We start from the raw sequence: 24,765 nt of genomic DNA, 5'->3' as shown, positions 1-24,765 counted from the left end.
CTCCCCAAACATAAACTAGAAATCGCCGACCTGATCGACGCATACAAGCTGGATCTCCTGTTTATCACGGAGACCTGGGGCGATGAAGCCTCTGGACCCGACTTTAGAGCAGCCACTCCTGCCAATTACAACGTAAGCAGATTGGACAGGCCAATAAAGAAGAGTGGCGGTATTGCGATAATTTATAAAGATCACTTCAAAATCACAACGAAACATTCAACTTGTCCAGAATATGAATCCCTTCTTTTTTCGTTATGCCTCTCTACCAAATCTTCCTTCAAGGGCATATTAATTTATCGCCCACCCGGCTCAAGAGCCAAGTTTTTAGCAAATTTAGGCAACTTAACTGAAGCAGCTGCAGATTCCACTCACTTTACGCTACTAGGTGATTTTAATTTTCACCTTGAAGCACTTGACAACCATGATACCTCACAGTTATTAACAGACCTTGCAGCAGTTGGCATGACTCAAATGATAACTTCTCCCACGCACCAAGCAGGCCATACTCTAGACGGTCTGATTACCAATAGCCCCTTAGTAAAGATCACCCGAACTATTCCTCTCGTCTGGACAGACCATGCAGCGATCTTCTTCACTGTAGAAATTAATCCACCAAAACCTACAGTTACAGCCTCCTCCCAATCTTCATATAGAGACTGGAAAAACATCAACCTACCGCACTTAGCGGAGATGATGCAAGAAAATTTTACTCCTGAAGAGCACGACCCCATCATAGCGTCATCTACCTACTTAAGGAACCTAAATATGGCCTGTAATAAGCTAGCACCAATCAAATCCTCCTATCGAAATAGGAAAACACCATCAGCACCATGGTTTAATGAAACCCTTCGGCTGCAGAAACAACATTGCAGGAATCTTGAAAGGCACTGGCGACACAACTATAATCCTGCAGATAAAGTGACCTATAAAAATGCCCTGGCCATCTATAAAGGACTTATAGTTGCAGAAAAAAGCCGTTATTACACCTCTCAAATTGAGCAAGCAAAAAATTCTGCGGGAGAACTATATAGGGTGGTCAACACTCTGTCCAACCCCCCGGCACCTCGCTTAGAAGGCTCTCAGTCATTAGTGGATGCCCTAGCCACCTACTTTAAGGAAAAAGTCAGATCCATCTTCATCACCTTTACGAATTCCGCCCCCCCTTCTCTTTCCGAGACACCCCCTACTAATACCCTGCCCTCCCTATTATCTTTTGATGCTGTCGATCAGATTCATATTCATCGCTTGGTATCCAGCATCAAATCCGGCTCCCCTCTTGACCCTTGCCCACCAGCTATCTTAAACCGCATCCCTGACGCAATCTCTCCTGCTTTGACCACTATCTGCAACGCCATGTTTGCAACCGGCGTATATCCTTCAGTTTGGAAGGAAGCCATTATCAAGCCCCTCCTAAAAAAGCCTTCACTGGACCCTCAGCTTCCAGCTAGCTACAGACCCATCGCCTGTCTCCCCTTCCCAGCCAAAATCTTTGAAAAGTCTATTAACATCCAGCTTTCCAAATTCATCAATGATAACAATCTTCTTGATGAGACCCAGTTTGGTTTTAGACAGGGTCATGGGACGGAGACGGCACTTCTAAAGGCCGCAGATGAAATCAGAACCACCATGGACATGGGAGGAGCAGCAGTCCTTATACTTCTGGACCTTTCGGCTGCTTTTGACACGGTCGATCATGTCACTCTGATCGACCGTGTCTCAGCTTTAGGAATAAAAGGCAAAGCTAAAGATCTGATTGCCTCATTCCTAGCTAACCGCCCTCAGACCATCAAGATGGGCAATTTCACCTCTCACACCGTCTCCCTCCAATGCGGTGTTCCCCAGGGCTCCTCGCTAAGCCCGACGCTATTTAATATCTATGCGTCGGACTTGGCGAGGGTGATAAAATCTTATGGAATTGCCCTCACCACTTACGCCGACGACACCCAACTAGTGTTATCGGTGTACAATAATGGAACATCTGTTGCAGCCAACTTCCAGGAGGGAATGAAGGCGATAAGCTCCTGGATGTCATCAAATTGTCTCAAGCTTAACTCCGACAAAACGGAGGTGATGACATTCGGGAGCTTGCGCCCAGTATGGTCTCCTCAGTGGTGGCCATCTCAGTTGGGACCCCCACCCCAGCCGGTGGAAAAGGTTCGCAACTTGGGAGTCATCTTTGACAACAAGCTGACGTTTCACCACCATGCCAATGCCATTGTTTCATCGGCTTTCTACACCCTCAAAAAAATAAAAAAACTGCTTCCTTACCTTCCACAATCAGCTGGAAAGACTCTCATCAGCACATTAGTGTTCTCGAGAACAGATTACTGTAACTCACTTTTTCTGAATGCGCAGGAAGGAGTTCTCAATAAATTACAAACAGTACAAAATGCTGCAGCCAGAACGCTACTGGCTATCCCTAAATTCTCATCCGTTTCCCCGTACATTAGAAAACTCCATTGGCTCCCCATCAGGAGCCGAATTAAATTTAAAGCTATGGGTATAGCTTATAAGACCCTGAACAATACTGGACCACAGTTTTTAAAAGAAGCTCTCCGCCCAGTTGAACAACATAGAATTCTACGGTCTTCTTCAGCCTTTCTGTTGAAAGTCCATCGAACTAAAAGGGCCAACTGGGGAGATAGACGCTTCACCATTGCCATGGCCAAACTGTGGAACACTTTACCTCTCCACATCAAAACTGCTCCCACGCTTCTAAAATTTCGTAAAAGCCTCAAGACATGGCTATTTTCTTGCTCCTACTCCTCTGTCTAGACTCCCCTGACACCCTCTAGTGAGTTCTGTGAATTAGCGCCGAGACACCCTTATGGGTATTTGTTTGCGCTTTAAAAATTGCTAAAATAAATAAATAAATAAATATGTTTCGAAAAGTATCTGATGTTCTCGAACCTGATGATGTGGCAATTGATTGTAAGCAATTACGTAAAGGTTCTTTTCCTCTTTCCCAGGTGACTGATACGATCAGGCAGCTGGTTAAACTTTGAAATGATGCGCTTCGGCTACGGGAGGAGAAACAAAAAGCTAAAACAGATGACCGAGCGGGATTGGTTGACGGGAAACAATCATCTATTTTCGAAACAGATAAGATCGAGATAGTGCATGCAAAGCCTATGCGAGAGGCCGCGCCTTTAAATGTTCCTCCTAAAGGAGCGGGTACTAGTGACAATAAATATTCTGTAGATGCAAAAGGGTATTTTATTTATAATTGGGTGTATACTCCCTGGAATAGAGCGGATGTTATGGCGCTTAAAGCTGCGTTGCCTGATCTGCGTAAAAATCCTGCCGCCTTTTATGAGCAAGTCGAGGGAGCCTTAAATTCTTGTACCATGACGCTGGCTGATATCGATTTATTTTTCGGGCTCATATTGCCGCCCGATATGTGGCAATCCGTGCGTAAAATAGATGATGGCATAGCGTACGGGGCAGTGTGGAAGGAGATAGAGAGGGAAGATACGGACAGGGAACTAGCGCAAAAGCCATGTCAACTGATTTTAGATCTCCCCGGTGCAATATTAGCTAAACTAAAAACGATTATCCCCCCTAAAAAGATTGATTGGACTGTTTTAGCATCTTGTAAACAAAAGACAGATGAATCGGTTTCAGATTTCTTCACGCGCTTTGAGAAAGCTTTTCATGATTTTAGTGGCCAGTCGCCAGCGGACGATATGGGCCGTCACTTGTTTGTCGATAAGTATGTTACGAATCTATTACCAGGAGTGGCTAGCCGCTTGAAAGCCAGCGAAAGCTCTTGGACAACCTCTTCTCCGGCATCCGTCCTGACAATGGCTCAATATTACGAGCGTCAGAAACTTGAAGCGAAGGGCAATGAGGATAAAAAATCTAGAGAATTAAAAACAAAAGTTATGTTATCTCAGGTCTATGGTGCACTTCTTTGAGGTAACGATAGAGGCGGACGAGGATTTTCTAATTCCTCCTCTGCTCGTTTCTCTTTGGCTACTGATCAATGCGCGTATTGTAGGAAATTTGGTCACTGGGCAGATGAGTGTCCATTGTTTCGCTCACAGCGTTATGTTAGTGGCCGAGGATCTATGAGAAACTGCTCGGGGAACTCAGGACCGTGGTAGGTTTGATTCTAATGTGCAGGTACAAAATTGGTTCAATACTTTTGATAGGCGCAACCAATACCAGATGTCTGATTATGTGCAGCCTGAGTTGCATGATTCTGCTTATGCATAAGATTGCGTAGGATGGGGTAAGGAATCAGTTGAAGTTCCAGTAGATCACAGGGGTCCTTATGTTACAGTACATTTTTTGGGTTCTACTGATCAGTTTCTGGTTGATACAGGAGCTACTCGTAGCTCTTTGTCTAAACAATTGGTTCCAAGGGCTCCCCTGTCTGGCTTAACGATTACATAAATAGGGTTCGATGGAACACCTTCCCTTAGCCCATTGTCACAACCACTTGCATTTCATGTTGATAAGTTTGCTGCTCCATGTCCGTTTTTGCTTTCCCCGAACACGCCAGATAAAATGGTAGGTCTTGATATGCTCAAGTATTTCAGAGCCACAATACGATGTTCCCCTGAAGGAGTGCGTGTGATTTTGAATGACAATTACCCAGTAACAGACAGAGTTTGTATTGTTCAAGAAGATACTGCATTAGCTTCCCTACCTAACACTCTGTGGGCTACTTCAGATACTGATGTAGGTCAGATGGTTATTCCACCAGTGCATATTATTGTCAAGGAGGGAGCTGTATTGCCGCGCCTGCCTCAATAACGAGTTTTAGAGGAGGGTGAGGAAGCACTCACACGAATTGTACAAGATCTTATTGAAGTTGGAGTTGTTGAGGAAGTTCCCTTTAACATTTGTAACAGTCCGATCCTCCCAGTTTTGAAGAAAGACACTAATACTAGGATTTACAGATTTATCATTGATTTGCGGGAGGTCAATAAGATAGTGGTGCCACAATATCCAGTGGTTTCTGATATCACGACACTTCTTACCCTAGTTCCACCTACTGCTACTACGTTCTCTGTTATAGACTTGAAGAACGCTTTCTTTTCGATCCCTATTCGTCCTGATAGCCGATATTTGTTCGGTTTCACTTTGAATAATCGATCGTATAGATTTTGCAGAGTTCCTCAAGGCTATACCGAGAGCATTGAAAAGACAGCTTGATTCCTTTGTTCTACCCGAGGGTGTGGCGCTCATTCAGTATGTTGATGATATTCTGTTAGCAGCTGATACCCCCGAACAATTAGAGAAATGCACGCTGTCTTTGCTTTCTTTCCTTGCTTCACACCACCATAAAGTATCAAGAAAGAAACTGCAGTATTGTAGACCAAAGGTAACCTACTTAGGTCACCTTTTGTCTAAGGAGGGGCGTGCACTCACATCATATCGCATTCAAGCAATTTTAGATACACCAGTACCTTCTACACAGAAAGAGGTTCGAGCATTTTTAGGTCTTACTTATTTTTGTAGGCAATGGATATTAGGATTTTCATATATCGCTAAACCCTTGTTAGCACTGTTGACAAAAGATACTCCAATACCCCTCCCTTGGACATATGAATGTGAGAATGCTTTCCGACAGTTACGACAAGCCCTTTGTACAGCGCCAGTGTTAGGTACTCCAGACTACACAAAGCTCTTTACATTGTACGTACACGAGAGGGATGGATGTGCATTGTCAGTTTTAGTACAGACACACGGCGATAAGCAACGCCCTTGTGGCCCCCATTTGGCTTACCTATGTTAATGCCCATGGCTCAGACGCCACCACTACGGGATTGACATCAGCACCACCTTTGTTCTGTCTGGCATACAGGTACATTTCACTCCTCTACCAGCACTGCAGTCGGTATCACCCCGTCTGCCACTTCCTCCTCCTCTAGTGCTAGAATCTGCTCCATAAGTGCCGGTCTCTGAAACTAAGCCTTTAGAATGATCTTGCAGAGAGGCCAAAAGGCTAATTGAGTTAGAATAATACAGACAGCAGACAGAACCTCATTGGTTCTGACTCCGACCCCTTCAACCTCTTCATAAAAAGTGATGCTGATGGAGCTGGCCAGACTTACAAATTGCAAGGTCTGCATTTGGCTAGTGTGTTGGATACATTCTCAGCAATAGAAATAGACTTTCCTTCTGGACCACAGACATATGAATCGATGCCATTTCATTTTGTCATTAAGAAGTCAGCTGAAGTCCTGGAATTGCAGCACTCATTGGTAGAGGTAGAAATAGACGTCCTCACTCAGATTCTTCTTCCTGCAGCACCTACTGCAGAACCACTCTTAACCTTTAACAATGCCTTGGTAGACCCAGTGACGGAGGTATGTGAACAACCTTCATCAGCACCAGCGGTCAACAGGTTGATGGCCAAAAGACGATGACCAACCCTAGGTAACCCACCCTTCCTATTACAACACCACAAGACGATGACCAACCCTAGGTGACCCATCCTTCCTATCACAACACCAGTCCCCAGCAATTTAGCGATACGAGACTCTTGTTCTTCAGGGAAATTAGCTGGCATCTTCTCTCCATGCCACTGGAGTCAAGCTGTCCTGGCTTATGAGGGCTGAAAGCCCGAAACCTGTCCTGGAGCTTATTTCCAGTCCAGGGAGGACCTGACCTGGCAGTTCGGGCTGGACTGTTCCCATTGGGCGCAGGGTCAACACTGATTTGCGTATGGCTGGGTCCAAACTGGAATGACATGGTGAGCAAAAAAACGATGGATTTAGGCCCAGATCTCTGTACTGGGGTGAATGTATGACATTGTTCTGCATTCTGTCCATCAATTGTTCTTTTTACCCTTTCAACAGTGCCTGCAGATAGGGAATCAAAACGACTGGAATCATGTGGCGAGAAAACCTTCTCTGCAGGCAGCATGGCCTTAACATCTCCAAAGGCCGCCTACATCCTTGCATATTACTTCCATGCCCTGCGGGACATGGCCCAGATGATCATTCCAAACATTCCGGAAGACATTAGTTTCCGCTTCCAGGAGGTTGTTCAAGAAGGCCAAAATTTCACACTACATATTAATGAGTCTGGGCGGGACACAGCGGACTCAATTGCATGTTCCATGGGACTTCCTTTGTCATATGGCACCATGCTTGGTTATGCACGTCTAACTTTTCGACCTATGTGTATGTTAACCCCATGGACCTTCCCTTTAACAAGGCACGCCTGTTTGGTGACCATGCTGATTCCACCTTGGAAAGATTCAAGGCCAGCAGAGGTGCAGCCCGCTCTCTGAGGATACAATTGCCTCCCCCAGCGAGAGTTTACTGCTAATTTCAATGTTTTCTTGGCTTCTCTAGGGGATTCTCATTGTGCCAATGCCAAGCCTACCAACTTCAAGCCTGACAACAGCAAAATCCACTGGTCAAGCAGTACTGGGCAGGGACCCTGGACTCTCCCAGCAAGCATCCTCCTCTTGTGCACCATAAAGGAAGCAGGCAAAGTTTGCTACATCCAAACCAAGTGAAGCCTGTGTGAGGGTGGGTGTCCTCCTTTGTTCCTGCCTGGAAGGCCATTACTTTGAACCACTCATAGTAAAAGACTGCACACTTCCCTTCTCACAGGCTCCGTACGTCATTCCCCTCCCAAATGCTCTTCCCTTTCGGCCACCTTGCCATCCTGCAAAAAGAAGTGGCAGCACTCCTTCTCAAAGGGGTTGTGGAATTAAGGGGTTAAGGATATTACTCCCAATACTTCCTTGTTCACAAAAAGGAAGGCGGTCAACGTCCGATCCTGGACCTAAGAGAGTTGTACTTTTTATTGCAGCTCAATTGCACATCATCTTCTTCTTCCTCAAGTGTTATTGGTGTTGGAAGCAGGAGACGGCCTGCACGATGTGTACTTCCACATCCTGATTGCAGTTACAGTGGAGGGATTTCTATTTGGTATTGGGTTCTTCACATTACCAATTTTCAGTGACACCTTTTGGATTAACATCATCACCTTGAGTCTTCACAAAGGTGATGCCAGTGTTTGTGGCTCAACTCAGGAAGTCGGGCATCACTATTTTTCCATACCTGGATGAGTGGCTGATCAATGCTGGGTCGCCGGAGGAGGTGTCATGCCATCTGGAAATCAGAGTTCTTTGGTCTCCAAAAGAACAGATTCTTCATATCAATCTTTTAGAACTGAGGGTGATTTAGCTGGTACTCAAGGCCTTGCTCCCCTCCATGCAAGGTTGGTGTGTCTCTTCTTGAAGGACAAAACAAAAATGATGTGGTACATCAACAAACAACTAGAAATATGGTGTCACCTCCATTGCCTGGAAGCTTTGAGACCAGCAGCGGCTCTTCCGCTACGGCGGAGGAGCGTTGCCCCCCCCACCGAAATCGGCAGGAAAATAAAAATAAAATGATAATTAACACTCATTTTATTGAAAAAAAAGAGAAAATTAACACTTGTTTCATTTTTCCTTTCCTGACGAGTCTTGATGCGGGATATGGGAGTGACAGTCACTGAGGGGAGTGGTAGTGCACTCCCATCACTGCGCATGACAGTTTGGCCAGCCGTCTCAGGCCGGTCAAACCCCTATGCGCAGTGAAAGCTATCTCCAGCCCAGTAATGCAGCTGGGTTGGAGAGAGCAGTTACAGACTGTCCTGGAGCGCAAATCGAGAGCACCCCGGCCAATCCTGAAGCAGCGCACATGCATGCGAGCAGCGTCAGTATTGGCCCCAGGGCAATCTGGGAGCCTGTGTCTTCCTGGAGCGAAGGGGAGCAGAAGAGCATGACGGGGTCGGCTGCAGGTAAGTTTGTTCTTCATTATTATTTTTTTTTTTCACCCTGCAACTCTTATACCCACCCTCCCCCCGCCTGACCCGCTGCTCATCAAGCACACCGGCCGCTACTGATTGAGACTATGGTCTTGGGCACACCACAAAGGAATCTGATTTACTTCCCGTCGCCTTGCAGGGTTCTCTAAATGTAAGTGCTGACAGCCTAAGTCAGCGTTATCTTGCTGACCATGAGTGGAGTCTTCTACCAGAGGTAGTCCAGACCATCTTTAACCAGTGGGGTACAGCTCTGGAAAATGCTCAATGTCGACAATTCTGTGGCCTTCAGTATCTTTAGAGGGGAGCCTTGTGGGATGTTTACCAGTTGAGATGGAACTTTCATCTACTCTGTGTTTCCCCCATACTCTTGATTCCTCAGGTTTTAAGGAAGATTCACCAAGACCAAGCCAAAGTAATTCTTATAGTGCCTGATTGGCAAAAAACGACTTTCAGTGCTTCTCCATATGTCTGCTATTCAGATGGGACAAGGGAATGGTTCCGCAGCCCAGTCTCTGGAGCTTTCACCTTTATGCCTTGAGATTAGGAAACATCCATTACAACGCAGGCATTACATTGTAATGCCTTCACAATGCAACTTTTCCAACGCAAGTGCCTTTACATTGCATGCCATTATAACGCATGCTATTTCAACTCATGTCATTAAAATGCACACCATTTCAAAGCATGCCATTACAACGCATGCTATCACAACGCACTATAAGGTTAGTAATGGAGAATTTTACGTTGTAGGGTAGGTATGGGTTTTTGGGTAGTTGGGAATAGTAATTGTTACCCCTACACTATCCAACACTTTCCCTACTGTTTCACTAAAAGTATTAGCGGTTGTAATGGTATGCGTTGTAATGGAATGCGTTGTAATGGAATGTGTTGTAATGGTAGTTTTAAAAAACGCGTTGTAATGGTATGCGTTGTAAAATCATGCAATGTAAAGGTAGTTGCGTTGTTAAAGCTGCAATGTAAAAGCATGCATTATAATTGTTTGTGTTGTAACGTTATATATTCCTTGAGATTGAGCAGAGACATCTGACTTCCTTTCAGCTGCCACCTGAAGTACTGGACACCGTCTTATCAGCACGTTAGACCTCCACCAAATCCACTTTATCTGGAAGTTGGAACAACCTTGTTGCTTGGTACACAAACAGTAATGGAGACCCCTTGCAAGCTACGTTGTCCCAGGTCTTGCAGTTTGCACTTGTAATGGAATGCGTTGTGATGGTAGTTTAAAAAAATGCTTTGTAGGGGGGCGGAGCTTGCCGGCGTCCATGAAAGACGTGTGAGCGCTGAGCTCCTCGCCTGAGCCCCTTTAATATCCGACAAATCTATCCTTTTGGCACCTGGCTGGCCCTAGGAACTGTGGGTATCGCTACAGCTGCCCCCGGTGCTGGTGGGGGGACTTTCCCCGGTCGAAATCGGTTTTGGTTTCGCTCCGCTAGTCGGCGGAGGGCGAGGTGACGGACCAGGCCGTAATCCACGGACTATCCTGAGGGGCTGCCCGACCTGCGTCACGCTGCGTGCGGCGTGTGGTGCCGGAGTGGACTCGGTCTACCGGATTGGCAACTATCCTGCGGTTCCCTCTGAGTGCCATTGAGCTGAGCTTTGGGGAGTGGACGTGGTCGCCCTGCTCACGGAGGTGAGCTAACCGTGGACTAACTGCTGTTGCCTGGAGGTGCGCCGGCGAGGAGCGGGAACCCCTCGGCGGGAAGCTATACCCTCCAGACGGCATTTGTCGGCAGACGCCTTCACCTGGGACGCCTCGGAAGCCGACGTGGCACAGTGGCCTGGGAGTGTGCTGGAGTGAGTGGGTGCTATCCCCTTGTCATCAGTGAGATCTGCTCTGTTGTGAACGCCCGGTGGCGTGCTTCGTTGTCTCCTGGGCCTGCCCGAAACTAGCGGCCTGCGGCCGCCATTTTGGCTCCATTTCTTGCTACGCAACAACTTGCTCAACGGAGTTCGCTCCCCCGGCGCCCCCATTCCACCACGCCAGCACTGGCTGGCGCTGCTTTGGCTAGCTGCGGGGTGCCTTGCTAACAACCCATTGGTGACGCTATGGGGAAGGGAGATAAGAACCAACCGAAACTGTTGTTCGAACAGCGGAGGCCGAGGGGTGCGGAGGGGGCGCCTCCGGAGACCTCAACGCAGCCTGCGACTGCAGACAGCTCGCTGTGTGCGGACATCCGCGAAATGCTTTGCACCATGGAAAAGGGCTTGCAGGACAGTATGACAGCGATTGGCACGAAAATTAACGCTCTATCCTTCAGGATGGACCGCATGTCTGAAAGGGTGGACAAACATGCTGAGAGGCTGGATATGGCGGAGCGGCGGCTGACAGAAGCGGAGGAGGCCCAAACGGAATGGGATAAAGATCGGAAGCAGTTCAGTCGCCTACTCCAGGTCATACAAGACAAGACGGAGGACCTGGAAGCACGCTCACGGCGCTCCAATGTCCGTATCACGGGAGTGGCGGAATCTACCAACACTGGCAAGATGGAGCTGTTTGTGGAGAAGTTACTCCATACACTGCTAGGGGAGGACGTCTTCTCCCCTATGTTCATCGTCGAGAGGGCTCATCGCACCCTGGGACCGAAGCCGCAACCTGGCCTTCCACCGCGGCCGATCATTGCAAAACTCCTGAACTATAGGGACCGTGACTTGGCACTGCGGCTGGCAAGGGAGAAAGGGAATCTACAGTTTGAGGGCATGAACATCTCCCTCTACCCTGATTTCACGGCGAGAGTGCAGGAGGAGAGAAAGCGCTTTGCCCCGTATAAAAAGCAGATGAGAGACATGGGGCTGGACTACGCCATGCTGTACCCAGCGAGACTCAGAATCAACAAGCAGGGGCACTCGCATTTTTTTACGGACCCAGCGGACCTGAAAAAATCACTAAAGGAGTGGGCCAAGGAACAACACAACAGCCCGAGGGGTCAACGTGAGGACGAGGAGGAGGCCGCATCTATGGACGGCCGGGGGTGATTCACCCTGCGACCCTGTACTCGGTTTGGCTGGGTCTCCAGTGCACGTCTTGTTACAACTACAGGTCCTATGAACCTACTTCTTTGACTTTGTGGAGTGTGGTTTTTGATACTTGGGGCATACTGCAGGGAAGTGATGTTACTGAGGTTTACTGATTGGTGTTCGTACTGGGGGGAGTCCTCCTCCGACTGGGGGGCTTGTTATTTGTCAATTCGCTTTTGCTGGGGCTAGGGGTGGGTGCCAATCGGCACTGGGGGATAAGGTGGGGGAGCCACTGAGGTATCTGGTTCTTGCTTGATTGTATTGCTGTCTGGCTGGGAACCTCTGCCCCCGTGCTTTCGGCTCTTGGCTCTCTAGAAGGTCTTTGGGTTTGTAGTGTGTTGCATTGGGGAGGGTTCAGGGTGGGTGGTGACGTGCTCTGTCTGACCGGGTTGGGGTTGGTCGGCTGTGGGTGGGTAGACGTTTGTCCTATTCTTCTATTGTTACTCACGATGTGTGGGATGTTCAGGGACTGTTGGGGGGGGGGTCTGATTGAGCCAGCTACTGGATTGTGTCTACTGTACCATCTGTACTATTCTGATAAGCTCGCTGTATTACAATGGCGAATGTTGAGTCTCTAGGGCCGGAGAGCTGCTATCATGGAATGTGAGGGGGCTCAACGATTTTCGGAAACTTAGAAAGGTCTTAGCCTACTTGCAACAACACCAGATTGATCTTGCCCTGCTGCAAGAAACCCACCTGCCTTTGTCCAGTCCTATGTTGCAAATGAGGGGTCTTGGGAAAGCTTGTGTTGCTGCAGGGTTCACCACACATGCAAGAGGGGTGATCACTTGGGCTAATCCCAAATCTCGGTTGTCGCTTCAGCAGGTAGCTGTGGACTCGGAGGGCTGGTATGCGATTGCCCGGTGTGTGGGGAAAGGACACGATTTGTTGCTTGTAAATGTGTATGGCCCCAATTATGACTCTCCTGCTTTCTATGCCTCACTAGCGGACGGCTGTAAACAATATGTGGGCTCTAGGATGCTGTGGGGGGGGGACTTCAATTTGGTACTGAACCCAGAATTGGACAGGTTGGCTGGTTCCCCTAGGACCCCGGCGGCCTCGGCATTGCTCCTGTTAACGGAACTAGTGAAACTTGACCTGCTGGATGTGTGGCGCCATAGGCACCCGGGGAAGGGCGGGTTCACCCATTACTCAGCCTACCATAATCTCGATACGAGGATTGATTATTGGTTCATCTCCCGGTCCCTGCTTGATTCGGTGAAGGGGTGCACTGTGTTGCCTCGCACGCTGTCTGATCATTCACCTCTACTTTTGCTACTGGTGGCCCCAGCTAGGAGGATTCCCCCGTTTACCTGGAGATTCCCCCCGTATTCACTCCTAGACGAGGCCTTCAGAGGGGAACTGGCTGAGGACATAGAGGTGTTTTTTTCAACTAATGTGGGGTCGGTGGATAGTGTCCAGGTGCTCTGGGATGCATTTAAGGTATATATCAGGGGGATGACGATGGCTAAACATTCAGGGGTGCTTAAGGCTATCAGGCAATGGTTGAAACTGCTTGAAACACAGCTGGCTGATCTGGAACGACAGGCGGGAGGTGCGGGTTCTGCTGACATCACTGACAAACTTAAGCCCCTGTTAGAGGAATTTCATGAAGAGGCGGACAGGGAGATAAAACACATGGGTAAATATGCCACAGCTCGCGCGTATGGGGAGAGAGACCGCCCTGGCTCCCTTCTTGCCAAACTGATGCGCAACAGCAGGCCCCCCTTAGTGATCGAGGAGTTGGTAACGGCTACTGGTGAGGTGGTGTCGGAGGAGCAGGATATCCTGTCGGAATTCCATACTTATTATACAGCACTGTACTCGTCGAAGCCCGGCCACCTTGAGGAGGAAATTGACGACTACTTGAGTTACATACAGATGCCCTTCTTGGCCAACTGGCAAAAAGAGTTTCTGATGGCCCCGTTCCAGAAAGAGGAAATAACGGAGGCGCTAGAGGGAATGAGGTCGGGTAGCGCTCCTGGGTCGGATGGCCTAACGGTGGCTTTTTACAAAGCCTTTCAGGATAAACTGGTCCCATACCTGATGCTTCTTTTTGACGATATTTGTCAACAAGGCAGCATGACGAAATCTATGAGGGAGGCTCTGCTCATAACCATCCCGAAGCCGGGCAAACCCCCAAATGAATGTGGCTCTTACAGGCCGCTTTCGCTGATTAACGTGGATGCGAAACTGTATGCGAAGGTTCTGGCGACACGTTTAGCTCTCCTGGTCCCGGACCTGGTTGCCCCGGAGCAAGCTGGGTTTGTCCCGGCGCGTAACCTGACTTATAACATCCGCACGGTGTTGGGCACTATTCAGCATGTCCGACAAGAGAATAAGGCTGTGGCCATTTTCCTGGACATGGAAAAGGCCTTTGACTCAGTAGAATGGTCGTTCATGCTCAGAGTCCTTCGTAAGTATGGGCTCGGAGAACCCTTTCTGCAGATGCTAGGAGCCCTGTACTACAAACCCACTGCGCGGCTAAAGATTGGGAACTTGGTCACTGCCCTGATCGAGATTAGCAGGGGCACTCGGCAGGGCTGCCCCCTCTCCCCGCTGTTGTATGCTCTGGTGGCGGAGCCCCTGGCCTGCGCTATAAGAGAGTATCACAGGTTCGAGGGGATCAACTTTCCTTCTTACCAGATTGGTATCTCGACCTATGCGGACGACACTCTGCTGTATGTCCGTGACCCGGAGGCGAACCTCTCGGCGGTCTTGCGGGAAGTGGTGAGGTTCGGGGCCTTATCGGGTCTTCGGGTCAATTGGAATAAGTCAGTGGCGTTGCCTTTGACTCCGGTAACTCTCCCATTCGACTCGGAGTACCCACTGCAATGGACCACGGACTCCATACGTTAGTTGGGGATTCGCATTCACACTGACCCTGAGATCCTGGTACGCGAGAACTACGGGGTCGCCTATTCCAGACTGGTGGATGATGTTGAGGTGTGGTGCAGGCTCCCGCTGTCCCTAATGGGTAGGATAGCGCTTATGAAAATGGTAGTACTTCCCAGATTCCTCTTTATTTATTTATTTATTTATTTTGAAAGTTTTATATAGCGCGAACAAGATCTTTGCAGATATCAGAGCGCTTTACAGTAATAGCATGTAGCATGTAGCAGTTGAGGTAGTTAGGTACAATATGCATAATTACATAGGTAGGTCAAAGAACAACCGGAGGTAGATAATAGGTGAGGTAGTGTCAGTACACGGTACATAGTCAAACCGTTGCGCCAATAATATAAAAGTACAAAAGTATGCATATACTTATTTAAACGTGCTGCAAGTGTTTTTGGAGATAACATAAAGGTGGGCATAGTTGAGATAGGTGCGTGGAGGATGTAAAGTCACACAGGTGCATCAGTAGTACAAAAGTAGGGATGGTTGAGGTGGTGTAGGTACAGTGTGCAAGTCAGACAGGTGCGTCAATAGTACATCAAAATACAAAGAGGGAACATATACAATCAAATAAGTCATAATACCAGTGGTACAAGTAGTACAAAGAGGGAACATATACACTCAAATAAGTCATAGTACAAATTGTACTAGTAGACCAAGGGGTCAGGCCGGTATTACGGAGCGGATTCATGAGAGATACAGGTTAATAGATCATGTGTATTTAGCCATGAGGATCGCTTTTACTTCTTTCTTAAACAGATTGTTGGAGGAGATGAGCCTGGTTTCAGGAGGAAGTGAGTTCCAGATCCTGGGCGCCATTCCTGAAAAGGAGTGTTTATAGGTTTTTTCCTTTCTGAATCTTCGAGGTTTCAGCAGGAGATTGTTTGTGCTTCTAGTAGTTCTAGAAGGTAACAGGGGGTTGATTCTGTTTAGGGAATCAGAGGCAGGAATCAAAGTAAATATAGTTAAATGTACAAAGCCTCTGACACCATGGATCACACAAGTTATTTTCTATTCACGTCCTATTTATTGACAGTGAATGCTCTTGTTTTTTAGCACATTATTTAAAGATTCAAGTGAGTACACATTGGGTGTGAACAGCTCAATTTTGATTATCTCCTTACATCAGAAAATACATTCGATAACGACAAAAAATAGCTTACTGGCTATTGGATTTGATCAACGTGAGACAAACACAGTGACAAAATAAGTGGAAACACTTAATAAATTCAAATATAAACAATCCACACATAAAATGAAAAAGTGAATTCATATATCAACAGTATCTTATTTACAAATGATATGTTTAGGTCCTACTGTAAATCTCAAGGAGATTGTGTTGCTATCCCGGGGGGATGTTATTGATTTGTCCCTCAAACGGGAAAGTTAATTGTCCTGTGGTATGCCAGGGAAAGTCATATGTTCAGAGGGTTCTTTAATGCCTAGTGGTGAGATACGTCTCTCACTATATGTCCCAATGGTTTAGTTGGATCATATGGCATATATTCCTCCTGGCACCAAAGATGAGCCTACGCGTTTCGACCTTAAAGAAAATCTGGACAGGAAGGAAACTTTGTGAAGGTCTTCATCAGGGCTCTTAGTAGGTGATGAGGAGCGTCATGTTGCACCCAAGGGTGAGAAAAGTCAGTACTGCATTCAATGGATACAGTTAGCTTGCAGAAGATGAGAAGTTAGTTCCTCACACATCGGTGTGGTGAAGCTGATTGACTGCAGTCTCTTATTTATTTTGTGCTGCAGGAGTCTGAAGGGTTCTTCTTCAGCGCCACAGCGTCATTGTAGCGGGAAACGTTCTCCGCAGTCTGGAGGTGCAGGGGTCCGTTGCATTCCCGGCGCTACGTTCCTCTGACGCGTTGCTTCTTACTCGGCTCTCGCTCGAAAGGATCCTTTCGAGCGAGAGCCGAGTAAGAAGCAACGCGTCAGAGGAAGGTAGCGCCGGGAATGCAACGGACCCCTGCACCTCCAGACTGCGGAGAACGTTTCCCGCTACAATGACGCTGTGGCGCTGAAGAAGAACCCTTCAGACTCCTGCAGCACAAAATAAATAAGAGACTGCAGTCAATCAGCTTCACCACACCGATGTGTGAGGAACTAACTTCTCGTCTTCTGCAAGCTAACTGTATCCATTGAATGCAGTACTGACTTTTCTCACCCTTGGGTGCAACATGACGCTCCTCATCACCTACTAAGAGCCCTGATGAAGACCTTCACAAAGTTTCCTTCCTGTCAAGATTTTCTTTAAGGTCGAAACGCGTAGGCTCATCTTTGGTGCCAGGAGGAATATATGCCATATGATCCAACTAAACCATTGGGACATATAGTGAGAGACGTATCTCACCACTAGGCATTAAAGAACCCTCTGAACATATGACTTTCCCTGGCATACCACAGGACAATTAACTTTCCCGTTTGAGGGACAAATCAATAACATCCCCCAGGGATAGCAACACAATCTCCTTGAGATTTACAGTAGGACCTAAACATATCATTTGTAAATAAGATACTGTTGATATATGAATTCACTTTTTCATTTTATGTGTGGATTGTTTATATTTGAATTTATTAAGTGTTTCCACTTATTTTGTCACTGTGTTTGTCTCACGTTGATCAAATCCAATAGCCAGTAAGCTATTTTTTGTCGTTATCGAATGTATTTTCTGATGTAAGGAGATAATCAAAATTGAGCTGTTCACACCCAATGTGTACTCACTTGAATCTTTAAATAATGTGCTAAAAAACAAGAGCATTCACTGTCAATAAATAGGACGTGAATAGAAAATAACTTGTGTGATCCATGGTGTCAGAGGCTTTGTACATTTAACTCTAGTAGTTCTAGAGCCACCCGAGATTGTCAGCTTTTGAGTGAGGTAGCTGGGCGAGTTATGGTGTACAGCCCTGTGAGTCATGCAGGCGATTTTCAGATGTATTCTGGCTTCAAAAGGCAGCCAGTTCAGGGATTTAAAGTCAGGGGAAATATGCGAGTGTTTTTTTGAGCCAGTGATGAGTCTCGCTGCAGCGTTAAGGGACGCTCTAAGGGGTGCCGTAGTTGTTAGTGGGAGCCCGCAGAGGGAGGTGCTTCTGTATTCTATGTGCGGGATGACTATAGATTGTACTGCAGTTTGGAAGTCTTTGGCTGGAAGGAAGGCTTTAAGTTTCCTCAAGGTATTGATTTGGAAGTTCGCTCCTTTGGTTGCCTTGCTGATGTGCTGCTGCATGTTGAGATTGGCATCAAGTGTTATGCCTAAGGAGTTTGCTGAGTCTACGACGGTAGGTTGTACATTTAAAGCTGTTAACTGCTTAAGCCATGTTTGAGCCGTGGAGATTTTTGCGGGAGGAGAGATCAGGAGGAACTCAGTCTTCAGGGCATTGAGTTTGAGGTGATTCTCTGCAAGCCAGGACTGGGTGTTTCTGATCGTGGTGTTCAGAAGCATGATGTCCTTGGGGGATTGTATTTTGAGATAGAGTTGGGTGTCGTCGGCATACATGTGGAAGTGAACATTGGATGTCTGTAGCAAAGTGGTGAGAGGTTCCATAACTAGGTTGAACAGTGTAGGGGAGAGGGAGGATCCTTGTGGGACGCCTAGCGATACAGGTACCGGAGAGGACATCAGGTTGTTGCTTTTGAATCTTTGTGAGCGGTTGTGTAGAAAGGAGGTGAACCACTTGAGAACAGTCCCTGAGATGCCCATTCTTGTGTTTAACAGTTCGAGTAAATTCTCATGTTTAACTGTATCGAATGCTGAGGAGAGATCCAGCAGGATGAGGAGGCAGATATCGTTTTGGTCTAGGATTTGGAGGGCGTCGTCCACTATGTGCGTCATGGCTGTTTCGGTACTGTGCCCTGCACGGAAGCCTGATTGATGAGCGTTGAGGAGATCAAACTTGTCTATGTGTTTAGTCAGTTGTAGCTGTACGCATTTTTCCAACAGTTTGGCGAGGGTGGGAATGTTTGTAATAGGGCGGTAGTTGTTTAGATCAGTGGGGTCTGCTGTTGTTTTTTTTTAATAGAGGTGTGACTTGTCCGACTTTAAGGGCATCAGGGATGGATCCTTGTTGAAGAGAGCTATTGATGATTTTAGTCCAGAGTGGGAGGAGCAAAGGGGTAAAGTCTTTTACAGCGTTAGCAGGAAGAGGGTCAGTGAGGTGATTGGATGGTTTCAGGGTGCTGAGCAGTCTGCCAATTTCTTCTTCGGAGTAGGTGCTAAAGGATGACCATGTAGCATTGTTCTTTGGTACAGGCTCTGGTCCTCTCTAAGGCCTTTTTTCGGCAGCTTACCCAAACGCTTATAAGACTTGCGTGGGGGGGCAAACAGCCAAGGGTTCAATGGCAAACGCTCCTTCTTCCCTATGAACGTGGGAGTCTGGGGGCTCCGGACCTGGAACGGTACTACAGGATTGCGCAGGGGGCACATCTCCACACATGGATCCACCGGGATCCTGGCATCCCACATGTGAAACTGGAACGCCTCTTTGCAGACCCTGCACCTCTCCCGGCCACGATATGCTATCCGGCCGATCGAAGGGTCGGTAACTTGGATTCCATTGCTGCCACAAACCACGCTTGGCATGCAATGGTCCGCTCCCGTGAGAGCGCGCTATTGTACTCTCCATTATTGCGAGTGGAGTGGGCAGTGTGGTTGGCCCCGCTAACGGAGAAGGGCGTCCTGAAGGCGTTGCGGGAGTTGGGCATCGACAAGATGGGGGACCTCTTCTTAAATGGCACAATGAAGACGTCGCAGCAGGCTCTCCAGTCCTACCCTGGGGCGACACTATTGCATAGCTTCCAATACCACAGGGGTCGTAGAGCGGCGCTGGTATTACTGGGCCCGGAGTTGGCAGAGCCACAAGAAGTACCTGAGCTCACGTATGTAATCAAAACCCCCTCTTCCCGTAAATTGGTAACCGCTCTTAAGAAACTAGGTGATGGGCACCGGCAGTGCCCCCCCTCCAGGGCTAGATTGGCCTGGCAGAGCGACCTTCAGTCCCCGATCTCGGACGAGATGTGGCTCTATTGCTGCGCGAACACTAGGAAAATTTCCCTTAATAGTAGGCACCGCCTAATTCACTTTAAGTACCTGCAGCGGGTATATTATATGCCGGACAGGCTGTATAGGTATGGGTTGCGGGATTCGGCGGAGTGTGAGCGTTGCCATTTCCCTACAGCCGATTTTCTACATATGTCCTGGACTTGCCCTAGTATCCATAAGTTTTGGAGTGAGGTCTTCACGGAACTTAGCTCTATCCTAGGTGTGGAGATTCTGCCCTGCGCTGGCGTTGCTGGGTTTCTCTAAACCGTTGCCGGTGGCATTGAGGCGACTTGCTGACATGGCGTTGCTGACCGCCAAGCGCCTGGTCGCATTGTGCTGGATGAGGGGGCCGGTCCCTACTAAGAAGCGCTGGGAGGCGGATTTGCTTTACTTTTGCACACAATCGGAGGTGTATAGTGAACTGCTTCCCCCAAAGAGTCGCCCCAAGAACTTCTGGGGGTTATATAAGGAATTCCAGAACGCTCAAGGGGACAGTGAGTCAGATCCTGAGGGGGAGGAGGTGGATGAATTGCAGGAGGGTGGGGTGGCAATGGTTGAACATGATGAGAACTGTGGTTGAGTGTTTTCCATGTTGGAAGTGGGTGGGGGATCCCGCCCGAGTCTCACCCGTGCAGTGTAATAGGTGAATACCTAGGACTACTGTCCTGGGTGGTGATTCGCATAGTCCTTCTCACACTTTGCTCCGTTCCATTGGGCCCTTGGGTCAGTTGCTATGGGTCCTACGTTCGACTATAGACGTGGTAGTTAGTGCGGGTGGGTGGGTGGACACGGGTATAGGTAGGCTGGCTAGTTTGTGGGGCGGGGGTTTGTTTTTGGATTAGTCTTGTGGTTTACTGCGCCTTTATATTTCTCCCCTCCAGGAGAATTTATCCTCATGTTTTTGAAAGTTGGCTTAATACAAGTGAACTGACTGCATTGCCTTTGCACACCGAACTGTGATATGGAGTGTCGCCACCAATGCTGTTGGTTTGGTTTCTTTGAGGTCAGTCATCAGCTGCTTTCACAATTCGATATTGTCTCTATTTTCTTTATTTCCTTCCAGTGCGCCGCCAGGCCTCCGGGATGCTGGCATTATGGCTGTGTATGTGGCCTCTGCTCAGGGATTTGGGTGTGAACTACTGTTGCCGCCGGCCTCCGGGTTGTAGGCGATAAGGGCTGTGTGCAAATTTCAAAGGTGTAATAAAGTACAAATTTAACAAAAAAAAAATGCTTTGTAATGGTATGTGTTGTAAAATCATGCAATCTAAAGGTAGTTGTGTTGTTAAACTGCGATTTAAAAGCATGCGTTATAATTGTTTGCGTTGTAACTTCATATATTCCTTGAGTTTGAGCAGAGAAATCTGACTTCCTTTAAAAAGCCACCTGAAGTAGTGGACACCGTCTTATCAGCACGTCAGCCCTCCACCAAATCCACTTTCTCTGGAAGTTGGAACAACCTTGTTGCTTGGTGCACACACAGTAATGTAGACCCCTTGCACGCTAAGTATCCCCAGGTCTTGCAGTTCGCACTTTTCCTTACCATGTAGGGATGTACAGCAGTCTCTGTCAAGGAGTTTTTGGTTGTGTTTTTGGCATTCCTCTGTCTTCCAGATCAGCCTTTTTTGTTTATTCAAGTCCCCAATTGTGAGGTTTTTGTGAAGGGGTTGACAAATCTCTCTTCTCCAGCTTCCTTTGGTTGTGCCCGAGTGGGTCCTTGTCCTAGTTTTATCTTTTCTAGTTGGGACTGCATTTGACCCCCTGTATAGTTATCTTTTGAAAATATTGTCTTTAAAAGTAGTGTTTTTAGTGACCATTACCTTGGCCAGATCGTTGAGTTACAAGCTCTCAGTTCCCGTACACCTTTTACCCCGACAAATTGATGTTGTCAACCAGGGCTGCTTGCCTGCTAAAAGTGGTGACTGCCTTCCACTTGAGTCAGTCCATCACTCTTCTGACTTTCAACCTCTCCCATCCCACTAAGGTGGAGTAGTGGTTGCGCAGGTTGGATCCTGGGAGGGCATTCAACTGTTACCTGGATTGCACCAAGGACATTAAATTGGATGACCAGCTCTTCAATGGATACTCGGGTGCCAAGAAAGGCAAAGTGGTACAAAAAACAGACCCTGTCCAGATGGATCAACCTCTGTATCAAGACCTGCTACACTTTGGCCAAAAAGAAACATCCAGAAAGAATCAGAGCCTATTCTACCAGGGATAAATGTACCACCTGTGCACTTGCCAGAGGAGTTTCAGTTGTAGAAATATGTAAAGCCACTTTGTGGGCCCCATTTCTAGGTGTAGCCACCATTTCTAGGTGTAGCATGATATCTCGTCACTTCAGTCTAGTGCTTTATTCACAGAGCTCATAGTAGCAGTGCCGTCATTTGGTCACATTACATTGGGTGCCTTTCACAGTGTGGTCATGGCAGACACAGGCTGTCCTCTGGTTACACTGCACTAGGGGACATATTATCAAGAACGGTGTTAAAGATTATCGCCGGTTTAGTGGCAGAAAACTGCAGCTAAAACGATGATAATGGGCTTGATAATATGCCCTTGAGAATTCCAATAGAAGACCATGTTCTGGTGTGAACATGGGCTTCTATATTATCAAGCCCATTATTGCCGCTTTAGCTGCAGTTTCTGCCGCTAAACTGGCGATAATTTTAACGCTGTTCTTGATAATATGCCCATAGGTTCCTTCAACTATATTTTAATGACTGTATATGCTGTACTCATTTACTAACGGTGGCTGAAATAGTATTAGTAAGTGAGTGCGTTGGAGTAGAGCTCATCTGGGTCATCTACTGACTTCAATTCTGCGTCACTCACGGGCCATGCGCTGACCTCTTGATAATCTTGGGGCTGCAGATGGTGATCCCACATACTGAAGTAAGCATGCTGCCCTTCACCCGCCATTACAAGCACTTACAGAACGTTTCCAGCACCTGTGCTAACATACCAAATAGGGCACGCTGAGAGGATAAAAATCCCTGTAACTGATTCGGTAGCTTAACACAAGCTCAGCAGGCATTCTCTACTGAAGACCTGCCACCCAACTTTCACTCTCTATTTCAGGTGACAGTGATGAACCACCTCACTTTGCACTAGGCCATTTTATTTAATCCGCAATTCACTGGATATCTTCTAAAAGCTCTGTTCAATGACTTTTGACCTGGTGGCTTCACTAAGCAAAAGTCCTTGCCCAAACCCCTCACTGGGCATTTCCTACCCAGCAGCCAGAGCTATCACCATGTGCTGGTGGATTTGAGGGTGGACGACCCCAGACCTCTTCTCCATGGTCAGAGGGTCTATTTCCTTCAATGGACCAAACTCCCGCTTCCAACTTCTACCAGTCCTGCTGCATGCCCACGCATGTTCTTATAACAACTTGTTGCAAAATGTTGCAGGTGGAAGGGCGGCATCTTCAGACAAGAGTCTGGATCCTTTCAGGTAGATTGAAAGGTCATAATTTATGTTAGGCAGTTAGGTTACAATAACAGGCCTTTGGCCGACATTCACCCACCAACTGTGCCTATCTCCCTGGTACCAATCGCCAGACACACTCCAAGAGTCTATTACACCATTCATTCCCAGCATTGCACACAGCTGGTCAGCGATCCTGAGAATGTGGGCACACAGGGTACTACCTGTAGTCCCTATATGCAACTATAAAAAAAACAGATTCTGCCATTGTGTGTCACCTCCGCCATTCAGTCCACGGTTAATAACTAAGGTGCTGCTTCGCAGAGGAGAGCTGGGAGAGAGAGAGGTCGCGCACAGAAGGACTCGCTGGAATTGCGTGGAACGGGACTCGAAGTCCATGGGGGCCAACAATCTTCTTCACCCGTGTTGGAGAGACCCGCCCAGAGCCGGCGCCTCTTAGCTCCTCGCCGCACCCACTTCGCGGGTGCCGCTTCGCAGAGGAGAGCTGCGAGAGAGAGAAGTCGTGCACAGAAGGACTTGCTGGAATTGCGTGGGACTCGAAGTCCCAGGGGGCCAACAACCTTCCTCACCTGTGTTGGAGAGACCCGCCTACAGCCGCCGCTACGCAGAGGACAGATGGGAGAGAGAGAGGTCGCGCACAGAAGGACTCGCTGGAATTGCGTGGAACAGGACTCGAAGTCCAAGGGGGCCAACAACCTTCCTCACCTGTGTTGGGGAGACCCGCCCACAGCAGCCGCGTCTTAGTTCCTTGCCGCACCCACTTTGCGGGTGCCGCTTCGCAGGGGAGAGCTGGGAGAGAAAGAGGTCGCGCACAGAAGGACTTGCTGGAATTGCGTGGAACGGGACTCGAAGTCCCAGGGGGCCAACAACCTTCCTCACCTGTGTTGGGGAGACCGGCTCACAGCCGCCGCCTCTTAGTTCCTCGCCGCACCCGCTTTGTGGGTGCCGCTTCGCAGAGGAGAGCTGGGAGAGAGAGAGGTCGTGCACAGAAGGACTCTCTGGTATTACGTGGAACCGGACTCGAAGTCCCAGGGGTCCAACAACCTTCCTCACCTGTGTTGGAGAGACCCACCCACAGCCGCCGCCTTTTAGCTCCTCACCGCACCCGCTTCGCGGGACGCGTGTGGGCGCGCGCCGGGCGAAGCCCGGGCCAAGGGCGGGCCCGTTTTAGCCCGTTCGAGACCGTACGAGGTCGGGCCGGGCCCCCCCTCTAAGTCATCCTTTTTCAAAAAGGTCAGTGTACCCTCGTAGTACGCCTGAACTCATATAAAGTGAATTCAATCCGGGATGCATATTCTTTTATTTTAAGTCTATTGGATTTGTTATAAATACCATAGAGAGAATGAATGTGCATGAGGGAAAGGGAAGATCTGTACAGCCAACTGGTAGTATTGTGGCACCTTGGACCAGTTTTTAATTAGAGCCGGTTCAGTCCTTGTCCATGAAATCGCACTGACTGAAAGGCGTCTATCGCTTGATATTCAAACTGCAAAGAGGTCATCTTTGGGCGCTATAGCCTCCGCACGCACCCCGGATCGCATAATGACCACTGACA

The sequence above is a fragment of the Lissotriton vulgaris genome, chromosome 7, assembly GCF_964263255.1.
Source record: "Lissotriton vulgaris chromosome 7, aLisVul1.2, whole genome shotgun sequence".
In the NCBI taxonomy this organism is placed as follows: domain Eukaryota; kingdom Metazoa; phylum Chordata; class Amphibia; order Caudata; family Salamandridae; genus Lissotriton; species Lissotriton vulgaris.
Note: the sequence above shows the minus strand (reverse complement) of the source record.